The sequence below is a fragment of the Varroa destructor genome, unplaced genomic scaffold (assembly GCF_002443255.2).
Source record: "Varroa destructor unplaced genomic scaffold, Vdes_3.0 BEIS01000001.1, whole genome shotgun sequence".
Taxonomy (NCBI): Eukaryota; Metazoa; Arthropoda; class Arachnida; order Mesostigmata; family Varroidae; genus Varroa; species Varroa destructor.
Window position 1 is genome coordinate 47,115,767 of NW_019211454.1, and position 17,329 is coordinate 47,133,095.

The window sequence follows — 17,329 nt, forward strand, 5'->3', positions numbered from 1 at the left end:
CTGTCGCTATTTTATAGAGCTTCCATATGTCACAATGGAACGCAGCAGAAAGTCTCAAGCGGGACCAAATATAAACGAGGTAAAGGCCAAAACATGCGCAATCAAACAGCAGAGTCGCTTGCGAAGAAATGTACCTCACTAGATGATCCGTTGTCGCTTACTGTTGCTTAAGGCTCCAAGATTACCTCGGCATCGAGAAGTATCGCCACAAACCTAATTTAGCCATTTCAGGCAGCGAAACGATCTATGGTATTCTTTTCCCTTGCAGTTCCAGCTACCTGACTCTGACAAGTAGCATTTTTTATATTCCACAGAAGACGTAGGGCTAGTACTTATAAAAAACTAACGAAACTACTTTTTCTGAAGCCCCACCGACCATCTGTCCAAAGAGGCAGACAACTGCTTAATGGAGTACTTTACAGCCCATCGACACACGTGAACCACATTAAGTCATCGCGTAACCCGAGTATTCCGTTAATATATATTGCATCTGATCAGCAAACCTAATTTTTGCTGTCTCAATGTCAGCCATCTTCCGCGTGGAGAGAACTGTCAATGCTATATAAGTACTTTCCTCTGATGACGAGACACAACGGCGTTACTTTAAGCCTTCGTAGTAGCTATCCTATCTTTCTTATTTGGATTACGATCATTACTATTATTATTAGCTCCTCTAAACGAATTCAATCTATCCCCTGTTCTTAGTTGCACCGTCCTTTCCACGTTCTGCAGGGCAACTAACATGTACCAACATAAAACCAACATAACGGCCGTTTTTGAAGACGAGATAAGACGACGAAGAGGTGATGGCAGAGACGGTGGGATGCTGTTATTTGTTTCAGCTGCTGGCGATCGTTGCAAAGTTATCAACGCTAAAAGCTCTAGCAATCAGCCGACCCCTGAAAGCCGCGTGTCGCAACTGCCATCTGCTTTTCTGCCCTTTACGTTAGAGTTATCGTTGGACGCGGCTGCAGAAGAGAACGGAGTGCGCAGGAGAGCCGTAGACTACGGTAAAGTAGCAACAACCTAAGTAATAAGGAACCGCTGAAAAAAGAAGACAAGGAATGGTTACCAGGATGAAAAAGCTTGCCTTCGCAGCAGTTACGCATAATTACGCTAAGAATGGGTATCCTGCTTTTTAGGATAGCGCCTAGGGCGATAAACTATGTCCCCGCTTCCCACGGCTAACCAGTGTGTGAGTGTGTCTATGGTTACGTGGAACTTTGAAGTATCCGACTCTAATGCAGTATTACTAGCATCAACAGTGGTAGCAGAAGTACTCAGACAGTCTTTTATGGTTTATTGGCGAACGTGGAAGGAGCTGCGCTAGGGTCAAAACAGACAACTACGTGGCAGCGGGAAAGGCAATGAAGCGCCATACGATGCTGCTCACTGAGGCGACGTGCTTTCAGGAACCACTTCTGTTACCAGCGGGTAGAGCCTAGAAAATGCTGAACGGAAAAACGAAGTGTTACGGCTACAATAGAGGCGATGAGCATAACCACGATTCGTTTGGGATTTTACGCCGTCAGTGGGGCAAACTGTTTCATTGACTGCTGCTGCTACTAGAATTAACACAACAGCAGCTGCAGTGATAACAGGAGCGGCTGTATACGAGTGGCACTGCTGGGGTTGGCCATATTCTCTGCCAATTCCGCCTTGTGCGTCAGATCTGGCTCGACATAGTTTGATCTGCTTTGATAACCTGCCAGAAACTCTGCCATGTTGCGCTTATTCAGGTAGCTAGTATTAGGTCATTTCTTCTTTTCTGGTTTTTAGACGCCGTCACCGCGCGGCTAAGCAGCCCCGCTCTTAACTCCCGTCTATTATGGGGCTTGTCGGCGTGCCCAATAGGCTATCGACGAATAAACGAGTGATACGCCGTCCGCACCGATGTCCATTACTGTCGCCTGACTACAATATTTAATGGGATATGGCTGGAGCTGGACCGTCAGGGCTCAATATTTATCGGGGACCGCACACAAATACCGAATCAGTGTCCTCAACATACAAGCGTCCTCGCACAGACCCCTTCATGTAACGACAGGTCAAGACAGACGGGCTCGTTTCTACCTAATGCACACATTCATCTCTAGACCTCTGTTGACGCTGACTATGGCCAACATGGGCTGGAGAGAAAGGACAAATGTGGAGAGAACTTCCGCGTGTGTATAAGGTTTGTATTGCATGGAAGTCTGTGCGCACTATAGGTACCCCGAAACCTTTTAGGTTACGGGCTATTGTGGGTGATGAAGCTAGCTCATTGTTCCAGAATGGGTAAAGTTCACCTATAGAGGGATAAAACCAACTGTACGAGCGAGCTATATATTCCGATGCGATCGAGATCACTTGCTTTTACTAAACGCGTGTAGGGAACTATGAAATGAGCTGTTGTGATAGCTGTTAAACATTTAAAATCACTTCAACATTTTGAACGCTTCTCAAAAAGCGATTTTGGACCGAAAAATATAAAGAGCAGGACAAATCGACATTAGCCTAACATATGAAAGAAAACTCACTTTTCTATAGACTCTTAGACACTTTTGTTCCGTGTATGTTTCTTCATTTGAAAGAAGTCACGAGTTGCTATTTATTAATGAAATACATAAAATGATATCAACAACTGACACGTTTCACAAGCGAGCTTGAAGTATTGTAATAAGCTTTTTCTTATAATTATTACCTTACGCTTTGACATCACTCATACATTATCTGGGTTCAGATTTGACATACAAACCCACAGAATTATTTTTTCGAAAATGGGCCTTTTTTCAGAATTTATATTATACACAGTTATGAACGCATTGAGGCATTTATGTGTAACATGGCCGGAACAAACCAATTGCTTATGACGAAATCGAAATAAGCTATAGGTTCACCGTCTGAGGATCACAAACAGACATACGACACCGGACAGGAACTACTTTGTAGGCGCTTAGGTCCCTTGTTATTAGGATATTCATTCAATAGAATGTTGGCATTATTTAATTATTACTTCTCAGCAACAACAAGCTGTAGATAGCTGCCGGCGCTAGCTGCTCTAATGGTGTCTGCAGTTCTCCACGGTTAGTGAACATTAGTGGTACCTGTGGCCAACAACTCTAGCAATCATCCGTTGCATGCTGCCTCAGACGAAGCACATGCTTATGGTGAAGACCGGTTTGATTTATCTCTATATATACATCGCACAATTCATCATTTGTCTGCGATTGCTTAGCGAGAAGGCTGTCTGCACGTTTATTCGCTTGTTTTTTGGGAGCAGTCATCTGCTGCTTCCTTGACTGACGCTGCTGCTGCTGCTGCTGCGACGATGGCTGATCGTTTTTTATTTTATCATTGTTCACTTTCTCTCTCTCCCCGTCGTTTTTGAGAAGGTTATACTTTAGCAGAAAGATGAACGGAGACTGGCGCTTGCATATATAACTACGGTTATGGCTTAACAGTCAACAATGGGCCCTAGGGAACTTGGTAATGCTTCATAAATTTTCCCGCAAAGCGCATACGAAAATTAAAGCACCTAGCCCAGATATCTAGAAAGTAATGAGCAACGTGGCAGGCGGAGATAAGGTGCACATTAGATAATCGCTCGCGTCCCAGAACTTGTCGATCCGGGCCCGCTGATCTGACCTGCCTCGAACGTAGACCCCAATCTGTTTCGCCCTTTTTGTTGGAATGGCCGACGTCTCCCCAGAAAATTGGTCCAAAATCAGCCTGTGCTGCCCTTGTAGCAGAAACTTGCTCCAACGAGGCACGCTACACATCTGTTTTATTCTATAAGAACATACCGCTGCAGAGCACCAGCATTTATGCCCCCTTCAGCTTCCGGAACTTACTCTTACCTATAAACCGCCGTTTTGTTTCCTCTAAACATTCACGTTCCCTTGTTGCAATCCGATCTTATGACTACATTTACATAACACTTATGCATGTACATATTCTCTCTTTTGCGCCTCATTTGATTTTGCTAGCCCGGATATTCTGCAATAATGTCGTCGTCTTCATCCTTCTATCCTGTAGATGATAGAAATACGATAACAAGCTGACTAATATCGTCCACAGTAATAAGATGAAATACATGTTTTTACTTTCCAGCAAAACAGCGGGCGTCTACGGGCAGCGGCGGCAGCTACAGTTGATGCAATTGCCTTGGGTGTAACTGGAAACGTTACAAGCGTCTTACGGATATAGTAGAAATGATGGCAATGGCGGCATTTATGTAGGTTTAGTCTTGTCGCCGGGCCGTTCTGCTCTCACTGCCTCTCTCTTCCTGCTAATAAACAAGAGACGGGCAAAGTAGTCCGTAGGCAAAGCTACTGGGTCAGAAGGTCGAACAAACATGCTGGTTGGGTCCGTCCCCTTGCGGTGGTTGTCGTTGTCGAAGTGCCTTTTTGCGGTTTCGTTCCGAGGGCCCTAGCAAGCTCGTTGTTGCCACGTTCGTCTCTATTTCTATGTCTTTTGCGTCCGGTTGCTCTTCTTGGGAAGCTAAGCCCAGTTTGTCGGCATGTCTAGGCGATCAGCAGAGTGAGCTTTTCGAGCGTGTTGGCGTGTCGCGCCAGCAGGAAGGAGCAGCAACTGCTAGGGATATACTACTACTACCGTTTCAGCGAGTCACGGTACAGAATCTCAGTTCGCAGAGCTGAATCGAAGAACTGAAAGACTCACAAACAATATAAGTATGACTGCTGTTACTACTGGCAATAAGCTATGTAGTGGCGTTAACAACGTGCCTGGGTTCGCCGATCTTGTCGGGACCGTTCTGGCTAACCCGATGATATCACTGCTGCTGCTATCGTTGATGCTGCCCTGACCGCGGGTAGCGTTGCTTGAAATCTGAGGAATACTGGACATTGTAGCTAAAACGAGAAACACAGATTACACGCGGGTCAGTCCACTCCGCAACACTCTCGTCGTCTGCCGCTTGGCCTGCTTTTCCTACTATCTTCTCAGTAGTAGCGGGGGAAGCAAAGCTTATCGAGCGAGTAGAGGGATGGTTACTGACTTGTTAAACACTAGCGACAGACACACATGACTTAAATCTGTAATACGTATCAACGAGTGGCACGGGAGGTGAACTTTACGCGGCAAAGGCCACCTATAGAGTAAGCGTCAACAAACACAGAGCTGCAACAGGCGACATCACGGTGGAAATGATGGGAGATGACAAAGAGTGACCCGTAGATATCGCTATTATTCTTCGTATTAGTCAGGTAAAAGCTGAACAGCGTGACTGCAACAGCCGAGAGTGTCTTAGTGCTATTGGCTGTGCTTCTGACAGACGCAGTCACGTCGATAGGCCATTGTTGCTACAACCAACATTAGCACATCATGGACCAGAATGAGCAACAGTCGATAAACCTAGAGACGCGAGATCTATCGAGGCGCCGGTGAATGTCCGCTAAATGCTGCGGACCCAGCTAAGTCGATTACCACTCCCACCAACAACACAAGTAACCTCTGTCAGCGGTTGGGATAAGTGTGGCGGTTTCGCAACTACAGTCTGATAGAAGGCGCCCGCTGTATAAACAGACTTGGACCAAAAAACACAGTTGCCAGTCTGTCGATTTAGCGAATTCTCTATGATTCCCTTTATCTCTGAACAGTCATCTGAACGGCAACAACGGTGTAATAGTTCAATTAAAGATGTGAGCTTACTGGTTCAGTATCTACTAGTGGCTAGCTAAACGTCGCGATCGGTGGCCAAATTTAAAAAAAAGGACAGGCAGGTAACCTTTTTCTTTCTGTTTCCCTATCCGTCGGTGCGTAGGCATTCGTCTCTTCGAAATTGTCATGATGCTTCCTCTTGAGAGCACTTCAAAGAAGGTCAGCGGCACAATATCACTCTGATGCATTGACTATCACGGTCATACTCTGTTGCCCTTAACGCTGCGCCAGTAGGAGCAACGGTAACGGCATTGCTTTGTTATCTATGAAATAAACAACAGTCGCTTGATGTTGGTAACCCGTTCAGTCGCTCACTCCAATGATTGGCTCTACTGGACCTTCACTGGCAGTTATTTTATCTGTTTCCGAGGAATGTATGCTTGCCTTTCCTCCACTAGATGCTACTACATATATAATACTGCATTTAGCTCGCTGTCTGTACACGGACACGCGGCTGAGGTGACGGCGGTAGTATTAGGGGCTTTAAGAGCAACGTTTTCACGAGAGGGTGACTGCAAATTTCCATGGGAAGGACAGAAAGACGAGAAGCAGCAGTTATCCATGAGTGGCTGTCACAACCATGCCATCTACCGAATTGCCACTGTTACCATTACAATCCTGTGGAAAAGCTAGAAGATGAATGCAGTTGTCGTCCTAACCAAAACGACAGTATCCTGTGAATGGTGTGGTATAGAGAAAAAGAGTAAAAAAGAGCTCAACAGACAAAAGGATGTAGGATTGACCTTTGGAGGACCATGGCCAGTCAGCATCCCCGAGGTCCGACTGAGTAATCCCGACGTCTGGTTACGCTCAAAACCATGTGGCACTCCAGTGCTGCTCTAACCTCACCGGTAGTGCTACTTCAAGCTTATGCAGAGCTTCAAATGTGTACTGAAGGTTATGGATATCCGTGGCTGGATCCGCTTGAGGTAGCCTCCGTTATTAAAATGAAGGAAGGCAAACGATTAATGGCCCATGTCATGTGCACCACATTCAATTTTTTTATGGCTTGCTTATTAGGTCCTATCACTCGTTAGCTTTAATTATTAAGAACGTTGTATTAAAGGGTAAATTTATTAATTAAGGTTCAGTTATTTAAAACACGCATTTCGACCATGTGCTTGCGAATGAGTTGCGAAGTGTATGAGCTATACATATGTATATAAATACTTGTATTCACTCCATACCCACTGTTACCAAGTTACGCAGTTCTTTGCGGAAAATTACTCTTTATTTATAGCTCATCACACAGCCACAAAGGTAAAATACTCATTCATCAAAATGGAATTTTAGAACAGACAATGGGATCCTGGAGATAGTAGCCCAATTTACAAAAAATCTGCGTTTGGTAAACAATTGTTGTTATCATGTTTGCTTTTTTGCCCGACGAGGTGTTTTAGTATCGCATTTACTCACTGGACAACTAATTTCCACCGTATGGCACCTTAACTAGATTGCGATGCGCCTTGATAACCAGTCATGCGTGATGGAGATTATAACAGCTCACTTATTCATTCATCTGTTCCACAACAGAAAACGCTTATATTCAACTGACAAAGGCAGATTTTCAGGATACGATTTTCGATCGTTTTCTATTGAAAGACAAAGACTAAAAAGCAAGGAAGCATGTATAATCCCTGGGGCAGAGCCTTGGGAATTACGACTGAAAAAATTCGAAAGAAAACTAGAGAAATGGACCACATCAGCATGCCAAGCCTAAGAGTCCTCGTCTGCCGTCTATACGGTAAAGAGAAAGAGGTTGACCAGCCAAAACCACTTGCCAAAACTCGTTTTTAGGAGCGCCATCTGCTTCAATTCGGCGCAAAAGGGCGATAACCTTGGAAAGAACTATTCTAGTTCGCCCTAGTCTGAAAAGAAAATTAGAAGTTTTTTTTTCTCAACTTTTGTACTCAACCTCACCTCAGTATGTTCGCATACACTTACGGGCTACATACGCACTCGCTTGATTTCATTTTCACAAAAAGATTACACTAGACGAATTAGAGACAGCTGTTTGCTTTTGATTTCATAACTGCTGCCGCTGCTGCTGCTACCGTCTCCGCTCGTCCTGCCACTAGTTTTGTCCTTCCTGCCCCGCACACTCCAAGATGATGAGACGTTCTTTCCTGTTCTTGAATTTAGCTTGTTCCTCTTCGCCTTGTTTTAATAGCATTAGTAGCTTTGTCTTTGCTAGTATCGGCGTCGCTTTTGCCCTAGCCGGCCTGGCATGTGTACGCCAGTTCGATAAATAAGGCAGCTTGTTTCAAGCCAAGCTAGCGACGTCGCTATGAGTAGGCAAGACGATTTGCTACGAGAACGGCTCTGCATCTGCACTCATCCTATGCTGGAAGAGGAAGGTAGCGAGACCCCCTGGTTGCTCCACTTGGTGAGTGGGCTAACGAATGGCGGATCGTCCTGTCGGTCGCTCATTCGCTGCCTAAGAAGTAGCGTTAGCTCGCGCTAGAAAGGAAGAAATTCTCTATGACAGTACTCGTGTATTATCGGTGTAGGAAAAACAGATCCCGACGTTGCTTCTTACTTACTAGCTTTACTTTTCTTCCTGTTTGCCCCTCGGGGTCGGCAGATAGAAGATAGCTTTGCCATCAAAGAGCCGTTTCGGGCGGCCATAATGCCCCTGATTCTTTCTTAAAGCTCTCATACACCGCCACTCACTCGGCATAGACACAATCGCACATGCAGTCTACCTCTGATCCAGCAACCCTCAAATGAGGAATGAGAGGAGTCAGCTAAGAGGAACGCTTGCTGTCGCGCCAGTAGGAGCTGGAGCTGTTTCGGGAATCTTCAGTAGTGAAGAAAATTCGAGACAAAAACCCAACTGCAGATGCTTCCCTGGCTGTCAAGGAATTCACAACACGCTGCCATGTGTTATCGAGAGGAATTTCGTAAAACCAACCTAGAAAACAAAGCCGAAAGATAGCGGGGCTCTTTGAGGGGCTATGCCAAGCGACTTGATATCCTCAACGGAACTTTCCTGCCTTTTTCTTGATTCCATCCTTGTGACTTTTATTTTAGCCTTTCTTTTTCTCGTTCTGTCATTCACTTGATCTAACACAAATGTTCATACTCATTTTTGAAAGCTGCGCCTGCTCTGACTGCACAGCTACGCCCAAATGCAACAGATTTACACTGACTTGAGACGCGCTCTGGATCAAGGTTAACCTCACATTTTGCTTAAATCTCTTCTGTTCACTCCTCCTCCTGGTCTGCCGATGAGTAGGCGCAAGGAGTGAGGTGAAAAGCTTCTACTTTTCCGTTAGTTTTCTCCAGCTCGGTCAGCAGCCCTTTCTTTAAACTAATTCAGTAATTCAGCCCCCCGCCTAGGGCTATACCTATCTAGTAGCTAGAAGCTACAAGGCCAAGTACCCCATATCCCCTTAAGGACTCGAGGATAAAGACGTGCCTTTGTATGGGACAGTCCAAGTCGGCCGGATAACGAGAAAATGGCCAGAGAAAAGCGCCACGCGGTAGATGCAGTGTCATCCACGCCGTGGCGAAACCGATATTAAATAATAACGAGTGCCAGCTATCTTGCTGGCGGTACGATGGTACAAGCGCTACGAAAGAGAGGTAGAGACTGGCATGGCAGGGAGCAACGCATTAATTTTGCGCATTTAGACCGGCCATATGGGATGAAGCACGAACGAAGCAATGCCTTATAGAAGAGGCAGTAGCACGCCCACCGTTATCGGCAGTTGCAGCGGCTATTGTTAACAGTGGATGACGAACATACGGTCAAATCGCGGGACATAGTTGGACTACCATAGCGTAGGACAGTCGCGCGGTTGTTTTGATTCGATCAGAAGAGCCTTGCATCGGCTCTCGGCTTCAGCGGCTTCCCGGCGGCGGGGCATCTCCACCCAAATCGTTTCACCTCTACTTGACAAGGTGCCTACACCGTCCTAGTTCGCTGGTTTCTCACGTTGCCCCCGTTCTATTACAGCAGGTCCTCTACGAGTGTCTTTGTGGCCAAACTGACTCCATAGACCCCTGGGAATACCGTCGATGGCGATGCCGTCTTGATAGAAAATGTATTCATTTGTTCAGGTTAGACAGCACTAGCTTTCCGATCACGTCCGTTCGACGAGACTCGCTTGTTCTCTATCCTGGCTGGCCACGGAACAGCATACCATCGAACAGCCTAAAATGCAGGTTGCCTGTTTCCACCTTCACCCTCTATCAGGTCCCTGTTCACCCGCGCTCCTGCAATCCTACCGCCCGCGTTTCCTCACAAGAACAAACTGATCGTTTGCCTTAATGCAGCAGTCATCTTGGTTCAATCATGTGATGGGAAAATATTTGTCTAGATTTATATTTCTCTGTCTGCTGCACACCCTACATTCAAGAAACATTGACATGGATATACTTATCAGAATACTAGTAATAGTGATTAATATTAATCGTGTTACCACCCAGTAGATAAAGAGCCCCTAGATGATGTCACAAGGTCGCTAACAAGATATAACGAAATCATCTGCCCATAGATAGGATATAAACGCCTGATAAACCGCTAAGCTTCTTTCAGTGGCCTAACTGGCTGGCAATTGGCAAACTAGCAAACGCGCCTAAAAAAAGGTAGATTTTTTTTGCATACCTTGTACTTTGCGACGTTAAGTTCATTGATTCACGTTGCTGAGCTTAAAGCAAGCACAAGCTCCTCGAGTGCCCCTTGCAATAATATATCAATTGTAACAATAAAAAAAAGTAAATAATTTATTCCGTACTCATTTCCTGCTGATTGTCCAATGTGATGATTCTGTTTATACCGCACGCTCTCTTACTGAGCGCCAAGTAGGATTACTAGCGGCAGAACTGTCAAACCATAGAGTGTTGCTCATTCTACTATATTAAGCTACGTATTCCGTAAAGTTCCACCCGTAGATATTTATCCGTCAACTTACGTTTGTCATCGTCGTGCGATGCGCACATAAAGTAGTGGTTGCCTATGGGAATAGGGAGGTGCTGCTGCTGAGGAGAAGTCAATGAAGGCAGATAAAGCACGAGTAAGAAATGTGGGGGGTAGGCATTGCTTATTCGCCGTACAATTTTCTATCTCTGACTAGTGCTGTCTTTCGATAGATCGATTCGAGACTTAGGGGCTCTCTAAGTAAACGACCAAGCTCTCAGTCATTCGGCGGTGTCGTCGCAGTGACACTGTCACCATCGCCGCTTCGTCGTGTGCCCACGTTCTGTGTAGGACTGATGGGGTACGTCGATACAGTCACTGAAGCACCGTAGATCGACTATTTCTTCCGCTAGGCGACTTTACCTTGGATGTCTTCGTCATGACCTCCACTTACGGTCTTCATGGAAACCCAAATTACGCGTTCACTGGCGGTCGCAGAGATCGTAATATTGATAGCAATACTAACAGCAGTTGCAGTAGCAGAACAATAATAATTGACATCGCACCTGCGCCAACGTCCTTCTTTTCATGTGTGAAGTGCGGTAAATGTGGTGACAGCGGCAGCGGCCGTGTGATTGAATCAGCGAAGACTGCTATAGTTCTGCTATTTACAGACAAACACTCGAACGTTTATGCTTCCTCAATAGACTGGTCTGGCGTCGATGAAACCACATGGCCATGTGCACGACACCGAAATGATGGTCCCACTGTGCTTATAGGCAGACTAAGTTATCAGACAAAACGAACCAGACGGACACGGCAGGGAGCCGAATGGCAAAGCCTGGTCGACAGCATGAGATACGGATAGCATGATAGAAAAGTACCACTATGACATGCTGTTGCTACGACCCACACAAACACCTGCTGCAGCTGCGTTTTCCTCATCTCTTTTGTCTTGGCTGCCCGCGCACCATAGCTCCCTGTGCACAGGGTTTGCAGAAACAACAGCTGCATCACTTTAAGTGCAATGATTATTACTACTCAAGGCCAGAGGCGACACCGGCTGCGTCATTAGCATGTGTTCGTCGTCATTTGTTGTGTGATTACGCCACGTACGCAGCATCAGCATAGAACAGCAGGCTGATAGAAAGCAAAAGGCTGGCTAACCCGAGCTGCTGTCCGTTTGCCCTTCTTACCGTGTTCCTCCATGTTTGGCATTCTGTTCGACCATCCTCTTCGTTAAAGCGCTTGAATAACAGTATTGGGTTGGTTTCGCGACCTCGATTCCAAAAAGTCAGCTGGCTAAACAACTGCTGGAAAAGGAGGAAACACGACGCTTATGTTGAATTGTTGCTTCTTTGCCTTTTTTTTTTGCATTTGCCCCATCCCCCCTCCAATCCTTCCACCTCTCCTTCACCCTTTAGATCGATAATGTTGCGTGGCATTACGAATTCATAGATCAACCGAACGGTTACTTCGCGAAAGAGCACCATGCACACGACATATTACTGCCTAAACGTGGATGAATCAAATCCACGGCGCTGCTAAGACAAACGACGCCAATCTCCACGCCAGTGCCTTCCTGCTATTACTCTACCTTCGTCCACCTTTCACGCTACCTCCGGTCAAGTTACAACCGTTGGAAGCCCAGTTGTCCCTTTCCCTTTGTACGAAAGTTTTGCGTTGTGACAAGTAGCTAACAATGGAAAGTGAGTCGTTGGCCAAGCATACTGAAGCACAATTGGCCGTGGGGGTGTATAGGCAAAACCAAACAGACGTTAGGTTAGCAACTAAGTAGTAGTTAATAACGGCAGCAACAAGGGTAAAGTGTCTATCTAACTCTTACTGCTGTTCGCCCTACCAATATGCAGCAGCAGATCAGTGATAACGCTGACTGAAGGTAGTTTTTCTACTGCTGCTACTATTGCTGATGTCTGCTTGTTTTTAATGACTTCATATTGCCGAGACGCAGCAACTGGTTGAGAGAAGGCGAACTAGCCAGTCCGCCAGAGGGCGCAGCAAATGGCCCTTGATGAGTGTTGGGTAAAACTTTGCACTGGATAGCCGCCAACGCCGACAGGCATCTTCTCGCACAGTGGTCTCGTTTCGGGCTGTTATTTCCGTAGTGGTGACTAAATAGGTGGAGAAAGAAAGGACGACCTGATCGAGATGACGCCCTTGTCTAGGTCAGCCGAGACTATATAATGAGAATTCCTGTCACCTGGATATTCTGCACTAGTTTTTCAATCCAACGCCATTTTGGCTAATTTAACATACCATCATGTATTATTTCACAGCCAGTGGACTATGTACGGTTCAAGTAGGTCAAACAATTCTTTTGTGTCTGAAAGCAGTATTCTCAAAAATCTTACGCTCTGGAACAACGCCCCAATGTAGATACGCCAAAATTTAGACTTACATGCTTATGTTTGAGCTGATCGACTGGTCGTGTGTTTCAGCCTAGCTCGAATAAAGAAAAAAAAACTACCAAAAGCCTTTGAAAATCAATGAAGATCATTGTTCCATTACACGCGGCGTGGCTTTCTACTCGCTTCCGTTTCTTTGTATGCGCACTTTCTCAAACAATAAAAGTGTTCAATTTTTAACAGCATTTTTTGCACTTATGCGTGGTTTGAGATGAAAGCTGGACAAAACGGTACAGGAGTAGGCGTTACCTTCAGTGCTTTAGAAAGCGTTGTACGCGCCTTCTTTTGCTCTTTCAATACGATTGAAGCGCCATCGGCCTACTATAACCAGAGATGACCACGTGCCCACTAACCACGCGTTCCATCTAGGCGCGTTCGAAGGAAGAGAAAGGATGAAGAGGAAAGTACAACGTCTCAAGTATGCCGGGGTACACGGAGACGTATGATCGTCGATCAGTTTTGCTTGTCTTTTTTGCTGTTCCTCTTAGGAAGCGTTTCTGATAACGGTGGTTTAGATGACTGCAGTAAACAACAGTAGTAGAAGTTTCAGCGATACTATATCATCCTGTCATAGTGAAGAATCTCAAAAAATTTGTCAAACCACCGAAACAGTGAAAACGACTAGGAAAACCACAGCATTCGAGCTCTTTCAATAGCCTCATCTCCATGTCATTCCGTAGTAGTTCAGTAGCTGCAGAGATTTGACGTGAGATACCCGATTAGCAAAAAGCGGATACCGGAGCGTCTAGCCGCCGTTGGCTGACCTCGTCCTAGTGTACGAAAGAAGCTAGAATTGGATGGGCAACGGCACAAGAGCACCATTAGGGCGACACTGACGATGGACGCGACGGAGACGGTCAAGGTAGCGACATCTTTAGCCCGATACAAGATCCATCTAGGCCAATGGAGAGGGATCGAAGCCGTTATTAGGACGTAGGGTCTTGCAGGGCCAGCAAAAGCTCATTTAGCCAACGGAGAGAGACAATACAATCTCGTAGCGCAGCCATGTAAAGAGACTCGAAGACGAGACTACCTCGCCATTACGGCCCGATTAGCTAGTTTTGCTCGTAGGTGATGTCTCTACATTCTGTTTTCGACGGACATAGCTTTAGCTTTGCGATCTACCAAACCATACTTTCGTTAGGCTGTCTCATAAAGTATGTTTATCTAGCTACCTTACTTGCTGCCATAACACGACCATGCCTCGGAAACCCGGATAAGTGGCAAACGACTCCGAGCGACTAGAACACTTAAAATAGGCACTTTCAATCTCAACATGGACCAAATGTGCGAATAATTTCTGCGATTGTTTTTGCCGTTACTGTTTGTTTGTGGTCGTCTAAAAATCGTCGTGATACGTTCGTATTTTATATACATCGTTGTTTGGTGAATTCAAGAAAGTATATAAGCAAACACAGAAGAAAGGACATTTCGAGCCAGAGTAATCGTTGTCGTACAGTCATTAGTTTATCTTCAGTATGTTAGAGAACCTTAAACGGGCAAACTTCTCAATATCTAAGTCATGCTTGAACTTAAACAATTTTCGTAACGCAATAGTGTACACAGGTGTTTGTACCGCTTCTATCTGATAGCATTTCTACCGGCTTAGAATACGCAGATACATAAACGACTATATTGTGTTGTCGATTAATATTTTACCGTGCTTCAATATACATGGTATAAAGAGTCATTGTGGGCCGTCTCTGGCTGAACATTGTGATCGATGAAACAGACGCAATCAAATATATATAAACTGCGTAGACAATCCTGTTTTTCGTTAATATTCGTATATATTCGAAAGTGAAAAACATACCTATATTTATAGGTATAAACATATTCTAGACACGTAAGGGCCTTTCTGAATTTCCCATAGTCTATCTAGAAACAAATTCGGTCTTAGTGGAAAATATAATAGGCGCCGTCGGCCCGTCGCGACAGTGGCCTCGTGCACGATCAACGCAAAACCACGTAAATCTACTACGAACTGTAGCGTTGCTACGTTTGCGTGCGTTTCTGTTAACATTGTTTCTTGCTTCATGACCTGCTAGTGAACACCTTCCAGTAAACAATGCAAGCGAGTTCGTTGCTTTCTAGAAACTAAGCAGACTTCTATTGCACTGCATGCTCACACTACAGTTAACAAAACGTCAGGGGGCAAAGGCGACATTGTAGCCTTTGAAACGTCGCACGTTAGTAGCCCTGCTAGTGCATTTGTCAAATATTATGGCCACGAAAATCACCGGGCGGAGGTGCAAATTAAGCTGTGCAAACAACGCACAAAATAAATTGTTCTTTTCTGCGTAGTATACGCATGTCAGCGCCGTCGTGGGCCCGCTTTTACGACCGCTCATGTACAAACTGACTGAAGCAGTTTGGGTGCTGGACTATCAGTGGGGTAACGATGTGTATAGCAGCGATGTCAGACAGAACCTAATGTGCAGAGTGCATTCGAAGTTGCAGAGCGGATTTCATACGATCGCTTGGATGGCCTTTGCTGCGTCATCGCAGCTGCAGTACCAGCAGTAGTCATAGTGGCTGTGTATCAGAGAAATTCCCTCTCTCGTCCCGGTTGCAGTGGTAGAAACGACCACTAAGCATCATCATAAACAGGTTAGCCTTCAAAATCACTGAGCAGCTAGGCAATGCGGCCGGTCGTCGTTGTAATATGTTCTCGAGTGGCCGAATATCAGGATAGCAAGCAGGACAAGGGGTCGGCCACGAGCACTCGAAGTTCAAACTCGGAGCAGTGCCGTCCTCAAGTTGATGCCGAATTTTCAAAGAGAGAAAAAAGTAAGATATGAGAAGGAACAGTCCCAGAAGAGTAACAGCAATGAGTCGCCAGATGGGTTGGTGTCTGGCTTCCTCTTTGCTTCGTGCTGGCTGTTTGATCAACGAACTGACCGGCTGGGTAACATAACGAGATACCATCGCTATTTCCCTTTAAGCCCTCTCTACGAGCTACCTTAAAGGTTGTTGCTCGTCACGTCCCCTTCTGTCCTGTCCGCAATCGCTAAAATGAGGTGGCGGCGACGGTGGAATGGTGTGAGGTTTTGATAGTGTGACCAAAGCCCATTGAAGTGCGTCTGTGTGCTTGGCGCGCTAGCCATCTGCCCGTATGTGCACTTCAATGAGTCAGCTTACTCCGGTATGTGCTGCTTACCTAGCAGCAATGAGACTGCAGGAACAGTGGAACTAACACAAGCTCGCTCGGTTTCGGTCGAAGGCGGCTACACAATCAAACCAACCAGCAGGTTCCAGCCACGCTGCCAGGCCACCATCTAGAAAGTCCAAGCGGAGCCTATTTTAGACCGACATGTTCGGCTCCCCCTATGTTCGTCCACCTTATCCATGGCATGATAGGGCCCTACCCCTAGGCACCCCCGTTCGTCCGCCATTGTTCCCTACCTTGCTGTTCTCTTTTTTTTTTCCTAAGTGACAGGCACTCCCTAAAACAAAGAGACAAGTAGCTTATGGTGCGAAGGCACACACAGAAAACCCTCTGCGGTTAGCAGGATCGCCACACCTAAGGGTTTAAAAGACAACGCCGCCGCCGCCGCCGCCGCCGCTCCTGTCCTGAAGACCGCCACAACAACCAACCTGCCAGGCTTCCCTTGCTATGCAAATACGTGCTAGTTGATATTGCTGCCGAAAACCGAGATGGCTTCCTTCGTTCAAGTCAGTGGGCGCCAGTGTCGACGTCGTCGTGTAAAAAGAGCAGGGATCGGGGCGGGTCTAGCAAAGAACAATCTAGGGAAGTTCTCGAATCTAAACGAGGACCAACAGTACAATTAATCCATGCATTTGTGATTTTAACCATGTGCACATGGAAAGGACAGCGAAGTAGTGAGCTGAAGAGAGAGAAAGAGAAAGAGAGAATAAAAAAGATATCGAGAACGGAACAGTGACACAGCGAGATTGAAACGAAGAAAATAGACAGATTGTTTCAGTGTACGGAAAAGCTCCCGGCCGATAGGAGTGCGATATCGTTCCGTTCGTCATTCGAACATGGTGAATGCAGCATAGCAAAGGCATAGGGTGGCTTAAGTGACATTAAGCGTTACCCGGCTGCTGTTAATGCGTCGAAAGTTGAGACGCAGTGGCGCTGTATAAGAGAACGACGGTTTTGTAATCTGGGCCACCAGAGCTTGAAATACTGCCTTAGCGAACAGCAGCAGCAGCAGCAGTAGCAGTGGTAGTAGTAGTAATAGGGACTATTTAGTCTGGGAAGTGGGAGAAAGACGACAGAAAAATTTGTTCGACTGTTGGTAGTCTCCGCTGAATCACTGCAAGGCCATAGGCGATGTCAAAGGAGAGCTCAAATAAATGCTAGCACAGAATGAGTGCCTGTGCCTTCTGTCTGTCGTCACGGCTGCTGCTT

General features: G+C 46.0%; 1 protein-coding gene across 5 annotated transcripts in view; it reads right to left on the minus strand.

The window, feature by feature from the left end:
- The window catches only part of LOC111243313 (innexin shaking-B-like), a 51,340-nt gene that overhangs the window by 19,267 nt on the left and 14,744 nt on the right, over positions 1–17,329 (minus strand). The window lies entirely within an intron of this gene.